General features: G+C 39.8%; 1 long non-coding RNA gene across 6 annotated transcripts in view; it reads left to right on the top strand.

The window, feature by feature from the left end:
* The window catches only part of LOC129646282 (uncharacterized), a 131,562-nt gene that overhangs the window by 38,882 nt on the left and 73,671 nt on the right, over window positions 1-19,009 (top strand). The window lies entirely within an intron of this gene.

Genomic DNA, 19,009 nt, shown 5'->3' with positions numbered 1-19,009 from the left:
AAAACCATAGCCTTGACTAGAAGGACCTTTGTATTAGGAATGTACTGCTGCTGCTGCTGGTAAGTCGCTTCAGTCGTGTCCAACTCTATGCGACCCCATAGACTGCAGCCCACCAGGCTCCCCCATCCTTGGGATTCTCCAGGCAAGAACACTGGAGTAGGTTGCCATTTCCTTCTCCAATAGGAATGTACTAAGCCTATATAATCATCTTCTCTGACACCCTTCATAAGCCTATTCCCCTTCTAAGGATCACACTCTTTAAACAAAAGTTTTCCAAAGGAAGACTAATTCCTGAAGACATTAATAGATATTCTGAAAGAAGTGTTGCATAGGAATTTGGGAAATTTGGAAAATGTTATGATGACTTTCAAATTTTAAAAATTCCTCGAACTTCTGTTTTATTTTAGGATAGAGGCACTGGGGCCTTTCCACCATAAATAAGTTGAAAACTGGGCAGTTGATGAAACAATTATTTTCAAACATTGGACAGAGGCAGCTGTGATTCCCGAGAGATGCGAATCAAACAGGATGAGGCCCACTGTCACCTGGCTTCCACTCGGAGGCGATTTCTACCCTGTAGTCCAGGAAGAGGAATCCCAAGCAGAACACAGTGGGCTTGCTCAGTAGAAGAAAAGGAGATCAGGAACTCTGTGGAACGTGGACATTGCAAGTCATAGTTTGAGGAAGAAGGTACTATGCAGAAATAGAGCTAGATAAATCCTCATGGAGGGCCCCTTGAATCTTGCTGATGATTGGGTTGTATGTGCATGCGTGAAACACTCTAAGGCAAGGGAAAATGCAATCTGGGTCTTGTAAGTTCACCAGGGCAGTGAAACGTTTATACTCCAACCAGCCAGAGTAGAGAGTCTTCATTGGTCACCCAGGACTTGCAGTGGAGACCAGAGGGAGCCATGCCTTAATGGCCAGTAAGGCTGAACACCCCTGAAGTGAAAATAAAAGATGTGTGGTTGACAAGCTAAGAAAACAGGTCTAGAAGGGATCAAGCTGAAAAGCAAGCAATTGCTTACCAAAACAAAGCCTGATGCGCTTTAAAGGAAAACAAACAAAAATCCAGGCTTTCAACAACATAACATTCATGATGCCCTTAATCCAATTAAAAAAATCATCAGACATGTCCCAAAGCAGGGAAGTGTAACCCATAACCAGAATAAAATCAGTCAATCGGCATGGGTTGGTTCTATAGATACAATCAGCAGAAAAAGGTGTTAAAACAGCTATTATAAACATGCATGATCAAACAGTTAAAGTGCATGAACATAATGAGAAGACAAATGGAAGATAAAAAGAACCAAATGAAATTTTTAGGGGTGAAAAATACAATATTAAAAAAATTAGCATGTGAAATTAACGGAAGACTAGGCACTAAAGGAGAAGGATCAGTGAATTTGAAGCCATAGGGACAGAATTGGTACAAAATGAAGGATATATAGAAAAATCACTGAAAAAAAGCAAATAACAGAGCAGTGATGGCTTGTGGGATAATATTAAGCTATTTACCATGTGTGCAATTAGAGTTCTAGAAGAAAAGGAGAGAGAAGAACAATTTATTTGAATAAATGATGGTTAGAAAATGATGAGCTCTTTAGACAAAAGAAGCTCAATGAACTCCAAGCAGAAGCAACTTTCTCTCTCTCTCTTCCTTTCTCTTTTGCTCTCTTTCTCTCTGTCCTACTCACAGAATGTCATATTCAGATTCTTGCTGACCAGAGTAGATCTCAGGTAGAAAAGAAAGGCTGGATGTTTAATGGGTAAACATGATGTGCAGTGGTCTTCAGGCCCACTCCTGGCTGCCTGACACTCTCCTCACTCCCTCCTGCAAAGAGTTTTTATGGACAGCAAGGTCCTGTGGTCTTTTCTCTGCAGCAGTACAGGCGTGGAATAAACCTATCTTCAGGGCCCAGAGAATAATCAGGACAGGGCTGCAAGAAGTCAGACAATGGACATACTAGAGGTCTCAAGTCCTCTGCTGGTTTTCTTTGTAGTTTTCACAAATTTTCTTTGGAATTCTGTTTTGTTTTGTTTCCAGAAAACTCAGGTCAACGCCTGAAAACAGTTGATACGTTTTAGCCCATTTCCTTGGGCAGGAATAGAAAGAATGTGAGAGGGGTTTGAAAATTCAAGTGAAGGACATGGATTAACATCACAGGGCAAATACAGCAGAAGGATTCATTGTTTAGGAGGCAGCCATGGTGTGGTTGCTGAGTTTCCCAGATGGCTCAGTGGTAAAGAATCTGCCTGCCAGTGCAGGAGACACAAGAGTTGTGGGTTCAATCTCTGGGTCAGGAAGATTCCCCCAGAGACAGAAATGGCTACCTGCTCCAGTATTCATCCCTGGAAAATCCATGGACAGAGAAGCCTGGTGGGCTATGGTCCATGGGGTCGCAAAGAGTCGGACACAACTGAGGGACACACACATGCACGGTGTGGTAGCCAGAGTGGACTCAGAAGTAGCCTGAGCCGTCTTTGTCTCTTACTTTCTACAAAGTGAAGTCGCTCAGTCGTGTCCGACTCTGCGACCCGTGGACTGTAGGCCACCAAGCTCCTCCATCCATGGGATTCTCCAGGCAAGAATACTGGAGTGGGTTGCCATTTCCTTCTCCAACTTTCTACAAGGTATTAGGCAAATTTCTTATACCTCTGAGCTGTGGTTTCCTTATTTATAAAATTGAAAGAGGGAGGAGAAACTTAACATAAGGAGGAGAAACTCTTTGAGAAAAATTGCATGATATTCTACCCTATCTTCATAAACAACCTGATCACACTTGGATTTTCTGGGAAAAGTCACTTCTTTATAGTGTCTCTTTTGTTCTGTGGTTCTAATAGAAAGCCCATTTTCTCTTAAAAGCAGATGCTCCTCTGCTCCTATGTAATGGTGTCCCTGAAGATAAACGCGCCATTTAGAGCTCTCTATATGTTCTGTAGCCTGCACACACTTTCTAAATATAGTAGCCAGATGATTACTTAATTCAGCTAGAAATGGCAGATTGTTGACAAAGAATCCCTGCTGGGTTCCAATGCTTTGAAATGCAGCTTTTATAAAGCAAATAATATTTGAAGAAATGACTAGCAATGCCATTTGCTTCATATAGTGACATAATATTTAGCTCTGTCATGGAACTATAATTGCCTTATTTTTACAATGTTCATACCCTATTGATAAATATAGATTACCTGGAACAAGTCAGAGCTGCTGCAGGGAGCAAAGCACTTGCAAAGAGGGGAGCTTTTAGACGAGCAAACTAGCTCATGCTCAGACACACCATCTGTTCTCTAGCAGCTGGTTGCTCAAATGACACAGATTCAGTTCCTTTATAGGATCAATTCATGTAGCATCATTTCATAGACTCACAATTTAATAAGTATGAAATAAAGAAACAGAAGCCAGTGGCTTCACTCAACAACCAGGGATGAGAAGGGTCCTACAAATACACATCTTGCTGCCCATTTGCTACTTGGTCACAGCTGTGTGGAGGGAGTGGTGGGGATTAGAATGAACATGCCTCCTACTGCTCTTACCTGTGGGAAAGATACGTGCTCCCCTATGTCTCTTTCCCCCTGAGCTTGGCCTTTGACTTTGACGAGAGTGGGCATCATCCCTCAAGAGTATGGAAACACAGTAGAGTGAAAAGAACCCAATTCCAACTATTTAGGCAAAAATGGAATTGATTAGCTGATAGAACTGAGTAGTCCAGGTGTTCAGTCAAATCCATCTGTGTTTCTCTCCACCTCTCACGTCAGCTTTCCTTGTAGATGGTGGCTCCCCATGGATACAAGATGCCCATGGGTAGCACCCTCAATCTTGGGGTCTTGATATTTAAACGGACATTGTAAATTGCCAGATTGGACCATGGCAGATAATTAAAGAGCTGTGACCAGAGAGTGTTGTGATTCCTCACCTAGAACTACTGTTGCTGAACAGCACTTTGAGGTTATACCATCATCTATGTTGACGTGTTTTCCAGAATTTGTTCTTGGAGAGTCTCGGTAGCACAGTGAGAAATTACTACAGGAAAAAGTTTTCTCAGTAAAACTGCTCTTTCCTGTGTAACAATTTTTGTTTCTTTTCTTTCTCTCTTTTTAAAAAAATCTGTTGGACTTCATGAATCTATTAGAGGTATGTTTCCCTCTTTTCTTTGGCTAGTTTGAGAGGTCAGAGACAAATCTGTTGTTCACCTATAGCAACTGCACAGGATATTATGAAACCATTTTATATACTTTTTCTTATATTTATTTTATTTTCTTATCATTACTTTTATATTGAGTTCATCCATTTATTTAATCTTATTTATCCTACATAATATTAAATCCACTGCAAATCATTTTTGGAAGTAAGATATAGATAAATAAATTTATTATTAATGCAATGTATCAAACACTCATTTAAAAGATTTAAGAATGTCTTGCATTTACAGACTGACCCTGTAGGAATGTTTTCTTGGATCCTTTGTTGGCTCTTCTCACAGACACTTCAGTGGTAAAGGAACTCTGTATCACGAATTATTTTAATCAGTTGACCTGTACATTCTCACTCAGTGCCTCTAGAACAGAAGGGCAAATGCAAGTTTGAGTAGGAAGTTGTCCTGATTCTGGCCAAACCCTTATGTGACCAAGACCTTTTCTTGCAAGCAGCCAGAATTCATCCTGAAGTCCAGTGACCCCAGGAAGCTGGGGTGTTCCTAGATGTATCCTCCCCTCCTCGTGGTTGAAACACTATTCAGTAAATACCAAGGACTCATGGTGATTGCAGATTCGTCAAGAATTCAGATCTCAACATAATATTCTGTACATAGATTTCTGGAAATTTTTTCACATATAATTTTATTGATTGACTTTTGTCTGTGCTATGCGGGCTCTCCTTTAGTTGTGACAAACCGGGGCTACTCTCTCGTGGTGCTGCACAGGCTTCTCACTGTGGTGGATCTCTTGTTGCAGAGCACTGGCTGCAGTAGGTGTGGCCCCCAGGCTCTAGAGCACAGACTCAGTAGTCGTGGTGCACGGGCTTAGCTGGGCTTCCCTGATGGCTCAGGTGGTAAAGAATTCGCCTGCAATGTGGGAGACCAACGTTCGATCCCTGGGTAGGGAAGATCCCCTGGAGAAGGGAAAGGCTACCCACTCCAGTATTCCGGCCTGGAGAATTCCATGGACTGTATAGTCCATGGGATCACAAAGAGTCAGACACAACTAAGCAACTTAAACTTTCACGGGCTTAGTTGTTCCACGGCATTGGAATATTCCTGGACGAGGGATCGAACCTGTATTTCTGCATCTTCTGCTTTATAGGTGGATTCTTTACCACTGAGCCATCAGGGAAACCCCTGGAAGTGTTTCGAGGTCTCTAGTAATTAGAGTTATTTAGGAGTGGCCCCAACATTCCAGTCTTACTTTTGTGGATGAACTCTAGGGATTTGCATGGAAAGTAGCTAGACGTTTATGGATGGCACAATTTTGCCTTGGTCATTATATCTATTAGCGTTTAGTTGTATGTAAGAGAGACTTAAATCAGCTTAAACAACTGAAAGGAATTTATTGGCAGAGAAATCCAGATTTAGGGAGAATTTTATGCAAGAACTGATCCAGAAGCTCAATAATGTCACCCATGTCATTCACTCTGCTCTGCCTTGCACTGTGTCAGTTTCTTTTAAGACTGGTTCTCCTCATCACTGTGGAATGCTTGGCAGCAACAACCAGGGTTAGATGGATCTTAATTCTCATCTCTGGGGAGAAAACATTAGCTTTTTCTACCCATCAGAGCTTCCTTCTGCTTAGATTAACTTGTGTCACATGCTCACCTCTGAACCAATCAGAGGGGCCAGGCGATTAAGGCCAATTAGTTCCAATTGGGGAAAGGTCAGGAACACCCAAATTTTGCAGCTAGAAATTTGGGGACCCTAGCAGGAGCAAGGGAAGAAAGGAAATGAATGCTGGGAGAGTGGGAGGTGAGGGAAAACAAAAAGCTCACTGCCATCACTAGTCTCATGGAAACACTTTAGTTTACTTCTGAATCCCTGACAACCCTCCAGTGTTTTCCTATAGAGTATTGCATGGCTCTGACAGTTTGAATTAACCGCATCATTGCTCTTATTTTAACTTTCTGCACAATATTATGCAGGAAGAAAATCTATAGTTTGGATCTGGACAATGTGTTTTAGGGGAGAAAGCAGATTATGTTAAGGGAAAAGGAAAATGGATTTGTCTCACTCATACTAAACACATTTAACTCCTCATGCACAGCCACAGTTAGAGAGACTGGTAACCAGCTGGAACCAGCAGCCTGTGATTCAGTAGGTCTGGGATGCCTTACTAGACTTAGGTTTAAGCTGCAGGTATCCCAGAGCCTGGAAGTTTCTGTTGGTGCAAACGACACAGCTGACTATATGAGAGCCCTTAAAATAAACCTTCCATCGATCCATTTCTTCTTGATCACAAAAATCTTGACTGGGCTCAACCTTTGTTCCAGGTGTGGAGCCTGGCTTTTTAATCCTTAGTTTAAAAAATCATTTTAATCATATTTTGCAAAATCATTTCTATTGAATCTCTCTTCTTGAGGTCTTTCTGGCTCAGAAACGATTTTGCAATGTATATCACAGCCTTTGTATTTGACTAATTGTTTGCATGAATAATAAAACCTTCCAGGAGTAAACAAGCTCATATTTTTGTCATCTGTAAACTTTATTGCTATTATAAAATCAATGTTTTGCAAACAGAACTCTTGACAGATCTTAAGGATGGTAAGTGGGCGCTGTCAATAGGCGCAATGGACTTCTCTCCTTCTCGGTATTTTCTTTTCATATAAAACATTAGTGTGATTTTATATATGTAATAATCACTCCTCATCATAAATATCTCAAGACTTAGGCAAGCAGTGGTGTACTAATGATATGCAATCAGTGTGTATACTCACGGATGAATAGTCCTTCCCATCACAGACCATAGACCTGGCTGAAATATGGCCATCTCAGGAGTGATAAAGGCTTCAAATGTGGTGAAGCTTAGAAACATGTACCCTCTAGTGGAGGCTCTTTTCAGATACTTGACCTTTCTTCCTTGACTTAGAATTGTCTGGGTTAGAAACTCCCAGAATTACCTTGTCTGTTTCCCAGTTTCGCCTTGTGCTGATTTCTTATGTGGAATCTTTGAGTTGTTCTCTAGTGCAGACATTCTTAAACATGTTTGTGCTATTATCTGATATTTTCTTTTTTCATAGTGATTTAAAAAATAATGTATATACATGGAAAATAAAATTTGAAAAAGGACAGAAGAGAACAAAACAAAAAGATAGATTTCTCTTCCTGCCTGGCCTTATCTCCTAATTATTTTAACAAAACCATTTCTGTTTTATATTCTTCTTCTGGTACTTACCTCTGTAATATTCAATAATATGCTTATACTTTTATTCACAGTGTTCTTCAAAATATTTAATAGCTGGTAAGGGATTTCCATGGAGAAGGCAATGGCACCCCACTCCAGTACTCTTGCCTGGAAAATCCATGGACAGAGGAGCCTGGTAGGCTGCAGTCCATGGGGTTGCTAAGAGTCGGACAATTCTGAACGACTTCACTTTCACTTTTCACTTTCATGCATTGGAGAAGGAAATGGCAACCCACTCCAGTGTTCTTGCCTGGAGAATCCCAGGGATGGGGGAGCCTGGTGGGCTGCCGTCTCTGGGGTCGCACAGAGTAGGACACGACTGAAGCGACTTAGCGGCCGCAGCAGCAGCAAGGGATATCCAACAACTCATCAAAACTGCTGCCTATCCATGGTATTGGAACAATTTCTTGGCAACCCCTATTATATCAGGGATTAACTTCTACTTACAGGGTTATAGCAGAGAAGGCAATGGCACCCCACTCCAGAACTCTTGCCTGGAAAATCCCATGGATGGAGGAGCCTGGTAGGCTGCAGTCCATGGGGTCGCTAAGAGTCGGACACGACTGAGTGACTTCACTTTCACTTTTCACTTTCATGCATTGGAGAAGGAAATGGCAACTCACTCCATTGTTCTTGCCTGGAGAATCCCAGGGACGGGGGAGCCTGGTGGGCTGCCATCTCTGGGGTCAGATAGAGTCGGACACGAATGAAGCAACTTAGCAGCAGCAGCAGCAGGGTTACAGAGAGATTTGAAGGGGTATGTTTTCTGTAGCAGCTATAATAAACTGCCACAAACTTAGTGGATTAAAATAGTGCTCCATAGTTCTGGAGGCCAGAAGTCTGAAACCAAGGTATCAATGAGCCTCACCACCTCCCAAGGCTCTGAAGTAGAATCCTGCCTTGTTCCTTCCACCTCTGGTGGCTCCAGACATCCCTTGGCTTGTGGCTACCTCGCTCCAGTCTCCACTGCCATCTTTGCATGGCCTTCTTCTCTGAGTCTGACACTTGTCCCTGAATTTAGGGCCCATCCAGACAACCCAGGATGACATCATCTTGAGATTCTTAATTCAGTTATATCTACCGAAGACCCCTTTCCCAAATAAGGTCACAAATTTCTGTTTAGCACATGGATGTAGCTTTTGCAAGATGAGGCTACTGGTCAACCCTCTACACAGAAGAGAAGATTTGAAACTGGCTCTCTAGCAACTAGAAATGAAGCATTTCAATATTTCAACCTTTTTGTCTATACCTGCTAAGTATAAATCTTGTCTTTATTGATTTATCTACTTTAAATAGTATCTATCGACTGAAGATAGATTTTCAGACCCCTTCAGATCTATTGAATCACCTGCGTTTTTAAAATCTGACAGTTCAGGTGAGGTTGTGTAACTGAGCATTGCTTTGGGAACTCTTGCTTTAGAGCTATGAGACTCAGATCTGGAGAAGAAGGACCAGTATCTCCAAGGAGCACAGGAAAGGGCCGTGAAGATGGAAAATGTGTGTTTACCATGGAGGTTGTTTAGTTCATCTTTAATGACATCAAGATTATCTAGTTCTTTTAAAGACATTGGTGGGTAGGTGGAGCTAATTTTTCTAGTTTTCCAGAAGGGGCCATTTCAGAATACATTTTCCAAACAGCCATTGGCATCATAGCTCCCAGGTCTATAAAGATGTGAGTTTACCTGGAGGTGGGGAGGCAATGTCTAGTTGCTTCTCTATTTATTTAGTTAGTCTCTATTATTGCTTTTCCTTAAAAAAAACAATTTCTTAAATACATGAAAGAGATAGAAAGTGAGAGCAACACAAAGTTTGCCAGTGTAAAAAGGGGAGGCTCGCAGCAGCGTGCACACTGCTGTGAATCTGTTGGCTTCCTTTGTGGGTGAGGCAGCCACCAGCCTGCAGCTCCCTTGACTCCTGGGCAGGTGCTTGAGGGTGCTGAGAGACTTACATGGGTTCCTGCACTTCCTCCCAGGTCCCCATCTGTCCTTGCCTCTCCCCAACTTGACGTCCATTGTCCCATTCTGTGACTGGACAATGAACTGCTGACTTCCGGTCCTCATCAGACACAGGGACAGCAGATTCACATAACTGCTTAACACACTCCGATGATCCGGCAAGGTCTAATTCCTAAAATAATGGCTTAAATCACTCATAGTAATTCCACTTCAAATGCCAAATTGACTTCATTTCACTCTATGTCTATTTCCCGCTTTACTCATCTCCCCACTCAGGATGGGGACAACTAACTCTAAGCACAATCCCAAAGCCATCTGCAAATGAAGGAGTGACTCTGAGTAGAATATATGGCAGTTCTTTTCCTCCCTGAGGCTGAACATTCAAGCACAAAGCTCAAGAGGACCTACAAGAATGAGCCACCATGAGGGAAGCTTTAGAATTTCCATGTGGGGCCTAATTTGGGTATCTGAATGAAATCTCAGCTATTTCTTGAAATTTCACTATTTCTTGAGCCTAGAAAAAAAAAAGCAGAAAATAATTTTTGAGAAAAAAATTTTAAAGATATTTAGAAATTCTACTTACAGCTCAAGTTCAAGCCCCACGTTGCTACTGCCCACTACCTTCCTGGCAGCCAGGTTCTTACTGAATGTGGAGCATCAAAGTAACCAAAGAAAAGAAAGACAATCTATTGATAGCTCTCAAGGACTCCTTGAAACAAAAGAGAACAAAATTCCTTCTTTGTTCCCAGTTTGATTTTCCTTCTTATTTGAAACAGAGGATCATCCATCTTTCTTTAAAATATGGACATTTTTAAAAGACTCTTTGGCTGAAGATTAGTTTGGAGTATCAGATAGAGACAGTAAACCAGCCCAGATAAGAGTTTCCAAAGCTATCTATCACTGGAATAAAAGCCAAGCAGCAGGTATTGATCCTAATCCCAAAGACAGGCTAAAAGGAGGAGGTAAGGTCACAGTGTTGAGGGTACTTGGGAGAATTAAAGAGGTGAGATTGTGATGAGGATACCCTGGGCAACAGGAATGAGCCATTATGGACCAGGTGGAAAGACATTTAAGAAACATATCAGGCATGACCTGAAAAGCCCTGTGGGTGCCCATATGTCACCCAAATTGGGGACTGCAAAATGGAAACCAGTGGGATTGGGTTTTCTTGGTGGCTAAGACAGGATCAGTTGTTAACCAGGGTGAGTCAGAGAAGAGAATTACACTCTAAGGCCACGTCACTGAGAGCACTTTCTTGATTCTGGCACAACAAGCTTGCAGGCCACTTGATAATACGTGAGTCTTCGTGCTCCCGGCCAACACTCTCTCCGGGTGCTCTCCTTACCTTTCGGGATCTATAGCGCCTTTGTAGATAATTCTACTGCTTACTCACTAAACCTTAGAATTTCCACCAGCTCCACTATCCTCAGTTTATATGCTTTCCTGGATCATAGTCATGATTTCCTAGACTCCCCAAACTTTACAAAGTGCAAATCTCAGTACACAAACTCACATATGGAAAAAATGTAGCTTTCTTGATTTTTCTATAACTTAATTTCTGTTCTGCATCACCATTCTACTGAAGAGGCAGAAATGTAATCTCAGGCATTTATTCTTGGTCTAGGGTTTCTCTTACAACAAGCAGACATCTCTGCCAAAATAAGAGCCTGCCCACTCTACACTCACCCTGCAGCCCCAGCCCTATGGCTGCTGCAGGACAACCATCTCCAAGGCCACTGACATCCGGGATATTCCTAATGCTCCTCTTCTCCCCACTTTTGCTCCCTCAGAACAACCCAGGCATATCATTTCTGGTCTTCATGTTCTTGGGGCAAAAGATGGGGGAAGGTGACCACTTCTTCAATTCTGAAATGCTGTGACTGAGACCTTGATCTCTTTGTTCTGTTCAGGTATATGGGCTATTGAAATACACAAACCCAAGAGGAAGCTCCCAGAATCTCCTTTTCTGTCGTGTCTGAGACAATGAGCTCAGGGAAAATTTCAAACAGAGGTCAGGCAGTCAGGCATGGGGAAACAAATGGGTTGAGTTCCAAAGTGGTATCCTATAGCAACACCTGCAAAAGCCAGCAGTTTTTGAGCCCACCCCATGGATCTTTTTTTTTTTTTTTTCAGTCTCCTGTCACACTGTAGTTCACCTTCTTTTGTAACTATTAAGGACACCTTGCCTTCTTTCATCTTCACTTTTTTAAACTTCCCCAAGAGAAGCCACCCACTGTCCACCCTTCTGGTCTAATCCTGTTCTTTCTCTGTCTCCCTCCACAGACACTTTTAAGGACTGTATTTGTCTTTATAGTTGATCAGAGGTTGAACTTATAGCAATAGAGGATGTCATTGTTGATATTTATGATTACACTGATAACAAATAAATACCACATCTTGTGTCCCATTCCAATCAGAGACTATGATGTTTCATACATAGTATTATTCTGGAGACCTGGAGCTTGTCCACTTTAAGTTGTACATTTTTAGAAAGTACATTAAATAACCATTTTAAATAAAGTACATATTATAACCTTTAAAATTTTTTTAATATAAATTTATTTATTTTAATTGGAGGCTAATTACTTTACAATATTGTATTGGTTTTGCCATACATCAACATGAATCAGCCACAGGTGTACACATGTTCCCCATCCTGAACCCCCCTCCCACTTCCCTTCCCATACCATCCCTCTGGGTCATCCCAGTGCACCAGCCCCGAGCATCCTGTATCATGCATCAAACCTGGACTGGTGATTTGTTTCATATATGACATTATGCATGTTTCAATGCCATTCTCCCAAATCATCCCACCCTCGCCTTCTTCCATAGAGTCCAAAAGACTATTCTACACATCTGTGTCTCTTTTGCTGTCTCACATACAGGGTTATTGTTACCATCTTTCTAAATTCCATATATATGTGTTAGCATACTGTATTGGTGTTTTTCTTTCTGGCTTACTTCACTCTGTATAATAGGCTCCAGTTTCATCCACCTCATTAGAACTGATTCAAATGTATTCTTTTTAATGGCTGAGTAATACTCCATTGTGTATATGTACCACAGCTTTCTTATCCATTCATCTGCCGATGGACATCTAGGTTGCTTCCATGTCCTGGCTATTATAAACAGTGCTGTGATGAACATTGGGGTACATGTGTCTCTTTCAATTCTTATTTCCTCAGTGTGTATGCCCAGCAGTGGGATTGCTGGGTCGTATGGCAGTTCTATTTCCAGTTTTTTAAGGGATCTCCACACTGTTCTCCATAGTGGCTGTACTAGTTTGCATTCCCACCAACAGTGTAAGAGGGTTCCCTTTTCTTCACACCCTCTACAGCATTTATTGTTTGTAGACTTTTGGATAGCAGCCATTCTGACTGGCGTGAAATGGTACCTCACTGTGGTTTTGATTTGCATTTCTCTGATCATGAGTGATGTTGAGCATCTTTTCATGTGTTTGTTAGCCATCTGTATGTCTTCTTTGGAGAAATGTCTGTTTAGTTCTTTGGCCCATTTTTTAATTGGGTCGTTTATTTTTCTGGAATTGAACTGTAGGAGTTGCTTGTATATCTTTGAGATTAATGCTTTGTCAGTTTCTTCGTTTGCTATTATTTTCTCCCATTCTGAAGGCTGTCTTTTCACCTTACTTATAGTTTACTTTGTTGTGCAGAAGCTTTTAATTTTAATTAGGTCCCATTTGTTTATTTTTGCTTTTATTTCCAATATTCTGGGAGGTGGGTTATAGAGGATCCTGCTGTGATTTATGTCGGAGGGTGTTTTGCCTATGTTCTCCTCTAGGAGTTTTATAGTTTCTGGTCTTACGTTTAGATCTTTAATCCATTTTGAGTTTATTTTTGTGTATGGTGTTAGAAAGTGTTGTAGTTTCATTCTTTTACAAGTGGTTGACCAGTTTTCCTAGCACCACTTGTTAAAGAGATTGTCTTTTCTCCATTGTATATTCTTGCCTTCTTTGTCAAAGATAAGGTGTTCATAGGTTTATCTCTGGGCTTTCTATTTTGTTCCATTGATCTATATTTCTGTCTTTGTGCCAGTACTTTGTGCCAGTACTTTGTGCCAATACTGTCTCAATGACTGTGGCTTTGTAGTAGAGCCTGAAGTCAGGCAGGTTGATTCCTCCAATTCCATTCTTCTTTCTCAAGATTGCTTTGGCTATTCAAGGTTTTTTGCATTTCCGTACAAATTGTGAAATTATTTATTCTAGCTCTGTGAAAAATACCATTGGTAGCTTGATAGGGATTGCATTGAATCTATACATTGCTTTGGGTAGTATATTCATTTTCACTATATTGATTCTTCCGATCCATGAACACGGTATATTTCTCCATCTATTAGTGTCCTCTTTGATTTCTTTCACCAGTGTTTTATAGTTTTCTATATATAGGTCTTTTGTTTAGGTAGATATATTCCTAAGTATTTTATTCTTTTTGTTGCAATGGTGAATGGAATTGTTTCCTTAATTTCTCTTTCTATTTTCCCATATAGGAATGCAAGGGATTTCTGTGTGTTGATTTTATATCCTGGAACTTTACTATATTCATTGATTAGCTCTAGTAATTTTCTGGTGGAGTCTTTAGGGTTTTCTATGTAGAGGATCATGTCATCTGCAAACAGTGAGAGTTTTACTTCTTCTTTTCCAATTTGGATTCCTTTTATTTCTTTTTCTGTTCTGATTGCTGTGGCCATAACTTCCAAAACTATGTTGAATAGTAGTAGTGAAAGTGGGCACCCTTGTCTTGTTCCTGACTTTAGGGGAAATGCTTTCAATTTTTCACCATTGAGGATAATGTTTGCTGCGGGTTTGTTATATATAGCTTTTATTATGTTGAGGTATGTTCCTTCTATTCCTGCTTTCTGGAGAGTTTTTATCATTAATGGATGTTGAATTTTGTCAAAGGCTTTCTCTGCATCTATTGAGATAATCATATGGCTTTTATTTTTCAATTTGTTAATGTGGTATATTACATTGATTGATTTGTGAATATTGAAAAATCCTTGCGTCCCTGGGATAAAGCCCACTTGGTCATGATGTATGATCTTTTTAACAGGTTGTTGGATTCTGATTTCTAGAATTTTGTTAAGGATTTATGTTCATCTATGATATTGGCCTGTAGTTTTCTTTTTTTTGTGGCATCTTTGTCAGGTTTTGGTATTAGGGTGATGGTGGCCTCATAGAATGAGTTTGGAAGTTTACCTCCCTCTGCAATTTTCTGGAAGAGTTTGAGTAGGATAGGTGTTAGCTCTTCTCTAAATTTTTGGTAGAATTCAGCTGTGAAGCCATCTGGACCCGGGCTTTTGTTTGCTGGAAGATTTCTGATTACAGTTTCAATTTCCATGCTTGTGATGGGTCTGTTAAGATTTTCTATTTCTTCCTGGTTCAGTTTTGGAAAGTTGTACTTTTCTAAGAGTTTGTCCATTTCTTCCAAGTTGTCCATTTTATTGGCATATAATTGCTGATGGTAGTTTCTTATGATCCTTTGTATTTCTGTGTTTGTTCTGATCTCTCCATTTTCATTTCTAATGTTATTGATTTGATTTTTCTCCCTTTGTTTCTTGATGAGTCTGGCTAATGGTTTGTCAATTTTATTTATCCTCTCAAAGAACCAGCTTTTGGCTTTGTTGATTTTTGCTATGGTCTCTTTTGTTTCTTTTACATTTATTTCTGCCCTAATTTTTAAGATTTCTTTCCTTCTACTAATCCTGGGGTTCTTCATTTCTTCCTTTTCTAGTTGCTTTAGGTGTAGAGTTAGGTTATATAATAACCATTTTTAGATTTTTATGCTTATAAAGCACTTTTTGTGGTGGTAAAATTTAATCACATAAAATTTATCATTTGAAAAATATTTTAATTGGAGGATAATTGCTTTACAATTTTGTGTTACTTTCTGCTGTACAACATGAACCAGCCATAAGCATACATATATTCCCTCCCTCTTGAACCTCTCTCCCACCCTCCATTTTAACCATTTTTAAGTGTACAATTTAAGTGGCTTTAAAGATACTCACATTGTTGTGAAACCATCACCATTATCCATCTCCAGAACTTATGCATCTTTCTAAACTGAAGCTCTGCATCCAGTTATTGTTTAATAACTCCCCATTTACCCCTCCCCAAGCCTCTGGTAACCAGTATCCTACTTGCTGTCTCCATGGACTTGACTATTTTACATACCTCAACTAAATGGAATCATACAATGCTTGTCCTTTCCTGTCTACCTGATTTCACTAAGCATGTATTTGTACAGGCTGAGTAATATTCCATTGTACACATATACCACATTTTGCTTATCCTTTCTTCTGCCTGTGTGCATTTAAGTTGTCTCCACCTTTTGGCTATTGAGAAGAACACTGCTATGAACAGGGGTGTACAAATCTGTTCTCTATTTCCTGCTTTTAATTCTTTTGGGTGTACCCAGGAAATGGAATTACTGGGTCATATGATAATTCTATGTTTAATTTTTTGAGAAACTGCCATACTGTTTTCCATTGTGTCTGTGCTATTTGACCTTCTCTCTGGTAAGGCACAAGTGTTCTAACTTCTCTACATCTTCACCAACACTTCTTATTTTTGGTTTTTTAAATAGTAGCCATTCTAACGGATGTGAAATGGTATCTTGTGGCTTTGATTTGCCTTTTGTTCGTGATTGGTGATGTTGAGCATCTTTTCGGGTTCTTATTAGCCATTTGTATCTCTTCTCTGGAGAAATGTCTATTCAAGTCCTTTACCAATTTTTTAACTAGGTGGTTTATTTTTGTTGTTGTTGAGTTGTAGGAGTTCATTATATATTCTGAATATTATGCTTATCAGATATATAGCTTGTAAATATTTTCTCCCATTCCATGAGTTGCCTTTTCACTTTCTTGGTAGTGTCCTTTGGTGCACAAAAGTTTTTAATTTTGATGAAATCCAATTTATATCTGTTATTGTTCTTGGCTATGCATTCAGTGTCATATCCAAGAAATCATTGCCAAATTCAAAGTCATGAAGCTTTTCTCCTGTTTTCTTTTAAGAATGTTATAGTTGTAGCTCTTATGTTTGGGTCTTTAGATCCACTTTGAGTTTTAAGGTAAGGATCCAAATCCATTCTTTTGTATGTGGATATCCAGTTTTCCCAGCCTGTTTTGATGAAATGCATTTTTAGATATTTAAAATGCATATTGCACACCATTCTTTCTTAAACAATATATAGAAGACAGCAAACATGTTCATGAGGACTCTTAGCTGCCCTAAGATCATGAACCCTTGTTCTATGCTGTGCTATAGTGACTATTTCGGGGTTTCCTTATACTAGTGACCTCACACTCCTGGGCTTTATTTGTTCCTCTCTAGGTTTTCATTGCTTTTATTTCTCCTTCTTTGTCATCAAACTGCTTACAGTCAATACCTTAGCTGTGATGTCTCTCTCATAACAGTGTGCCCTCCACATTTGTTTCTACAGACAAACCTGAGAGTCAAACTTAATAAAAACTGTATATAAACTTAAAGCCAATATTCTCTAACGAAGGATCTAGTGGATTCATTAATACAGTAAAGGAAATGTTATACGGTGTTATGAGAGCTATTGACTTTGAGGTCTTTCTTCATCTTTGTCTGATGTCTACATAATCAGGCATGACTCACTAGTGTGCTGATAATGTTTAAAAGCCAGCATTCAAGGTGGGGAGGGGGAAATCTTTATTTATAATGGTTGCTGATTTCCATGGTGTAAATACTCCCAGTGTGACCGATTGCAAGCTACCAATGTGATGTAACTGAAAGTAGAGATAGGAAGAGATATACAGTAGGGAGTCATCAGATAGTATTTTGTCACACAGGTACAACAGGCATAAATAACTCCAAGAGCAGAGTTTAAAACAAAATGTAGCAAAATAAATAGGATATGATGCGTTTTGAGTACTTATTGTTTATTATCTTGTTTTCAGTATAATTCTTTCAATGTAAGTTTAGGCAGTTTAAATCTTAATAAAAACCATATTATACAACTGCTCACAAACTTCCTGAAAGTTTAACAATCAGCTCCTGTGAGTTGGGACAAGTCAGTACCAACACTCAACTCCTTTGCACTAAGGGTAATAAAATCAGGAAGTTTATTATCCCTAGAATTTGCACAGACTCAAAATGTTAATGAAGCCTTTAAAGGTTCAGATTAATTAACAAATGACATGCATGACCAGTTACTAATGGAAACAGGAATATTTTGATGGTATTCTGCAGAATATTAGATAACTAACAATTTCTGTGTTCTTATTTTGTGCCAGGCACTATGATAAGTTCTTTATTGTCAATATCTTGTTGAATCCTGAAAAAACCCTTGGATAGGTTTTATTATCTCCACTCTATAGATGAGGCAACGATTTGAGGAGGTTCATGTGTTCAGAGACATACTAGGTTTTGAACTTGTATCTGCATGTTACCATGCGTTCAAGAATTCTTGATTGAAAGCCCACTGTTTACCTGATGATGAGCAGTAAGGTGGACTGAGAGGAGGAGAAAGTGGCTGGACAGAGATTGAAGGGGATTGTGGTGCAAGATGAATCTAGATATACCTGGGGGACCAGACCAAGCAGAACCTTCTAGACCACATTAAGGAGTTTGGTCTTTATTCAGGAGAATTGAAAGCCGCTGAAAGATTTTAATTACAGGACTTGAAATTTGTTCAACTCTGCCTTTTGATGGAACTTACTGTGTGGAGTGGGGCTCGGTGTACATAGGAGACCAGTTAAAAGTCATTACAGTTACCCTGGCAAGAGATGATGAAAGATTGGTTTAGGGTGGTGCTGGCTTCTGGTTTCTGCAACTGGATGCATGGTAGCATCACTCAGAGACAGAGCAGCACAGGAGACATGTCCCTGGGGGAGAAATCAAGATTTGAACTTAGCACATGTTGACTTTGAGGTTTCTGTAAGAGTTTGAAGAAGGTCAGTGAGAAGTTGGACACCAAAGTTGGGAAGATGTAAGCCATTCTTTCAATCTTTGTGCTGCACTAATTATTCATGAGTTGGAGCAGATGAATCCTGAGAACCTTTGAAATCTTGGCATTCCATGACATTACATTCCCTGATATTTGAGATAGACATGAAAGAGCTGCTACCTCTTTCCATGTATGTCTCTGTGTGCTGCTAGTGGAAAGAAAATCTTTCTTTGGATGGACTTTGAGACTTATCTTCAATGTCATTGCTCCATTTTTATCTTGAAATGTCATGCAGGAAGGTCATGCAGACCAGGTACACCATCACAAGGGGCTTAGACTTGACCATGTAAACCAGTCTTTAATGCCAAGCATACAGAAGGAGCCAGAGCCAATTAATATGGCTGTGGAGAGAAGAGATAGAGGAGAGGTGATGGTGAAAAAGCTGCTATCTTTCTCTAGGATATTTTTTGTTGTTGTTGAGTATAGTTCCTTAACAATATTGTGTTAGTTTCTGCTGCACAGCAAAATATATATATATATAGAGATATATATTCTTTTTTAGATTTCCTTACAATTTAGGTCACCCATAGAGCATTAAGAAGAGTTCCCAGAAGCTGCTATTTTTCTTTTTTAAAATTAGCTTTTATTTTTCTTTAAAAAAATACATGCCAATAGTTAAAAAAAATCAAATAGCTTTTAAAAATCTTATGACAGAAACTGATCCCTAGCCCAACC

Source organism: Bubalus kerabau, chromosome 3, assembly GCF_029407905.1.
Source record: "Bubalus kerabau isolate K-KA32 ecotype Philippines breed swamp buffalo chromosome 3, PCC_UOA_SB_1v2, whole genome shotgun sequence".
Taxonomy (NCBI): domain Eukaryota; kingdom Metazoa; phylum Chordata; class Mammalia; order Artiodactyla; family Bovidae; genus Bubalus; species Bubalus kerabau.
This window is presented reverse-complemented; position numbering and strand designations above follow the sequence as displayed.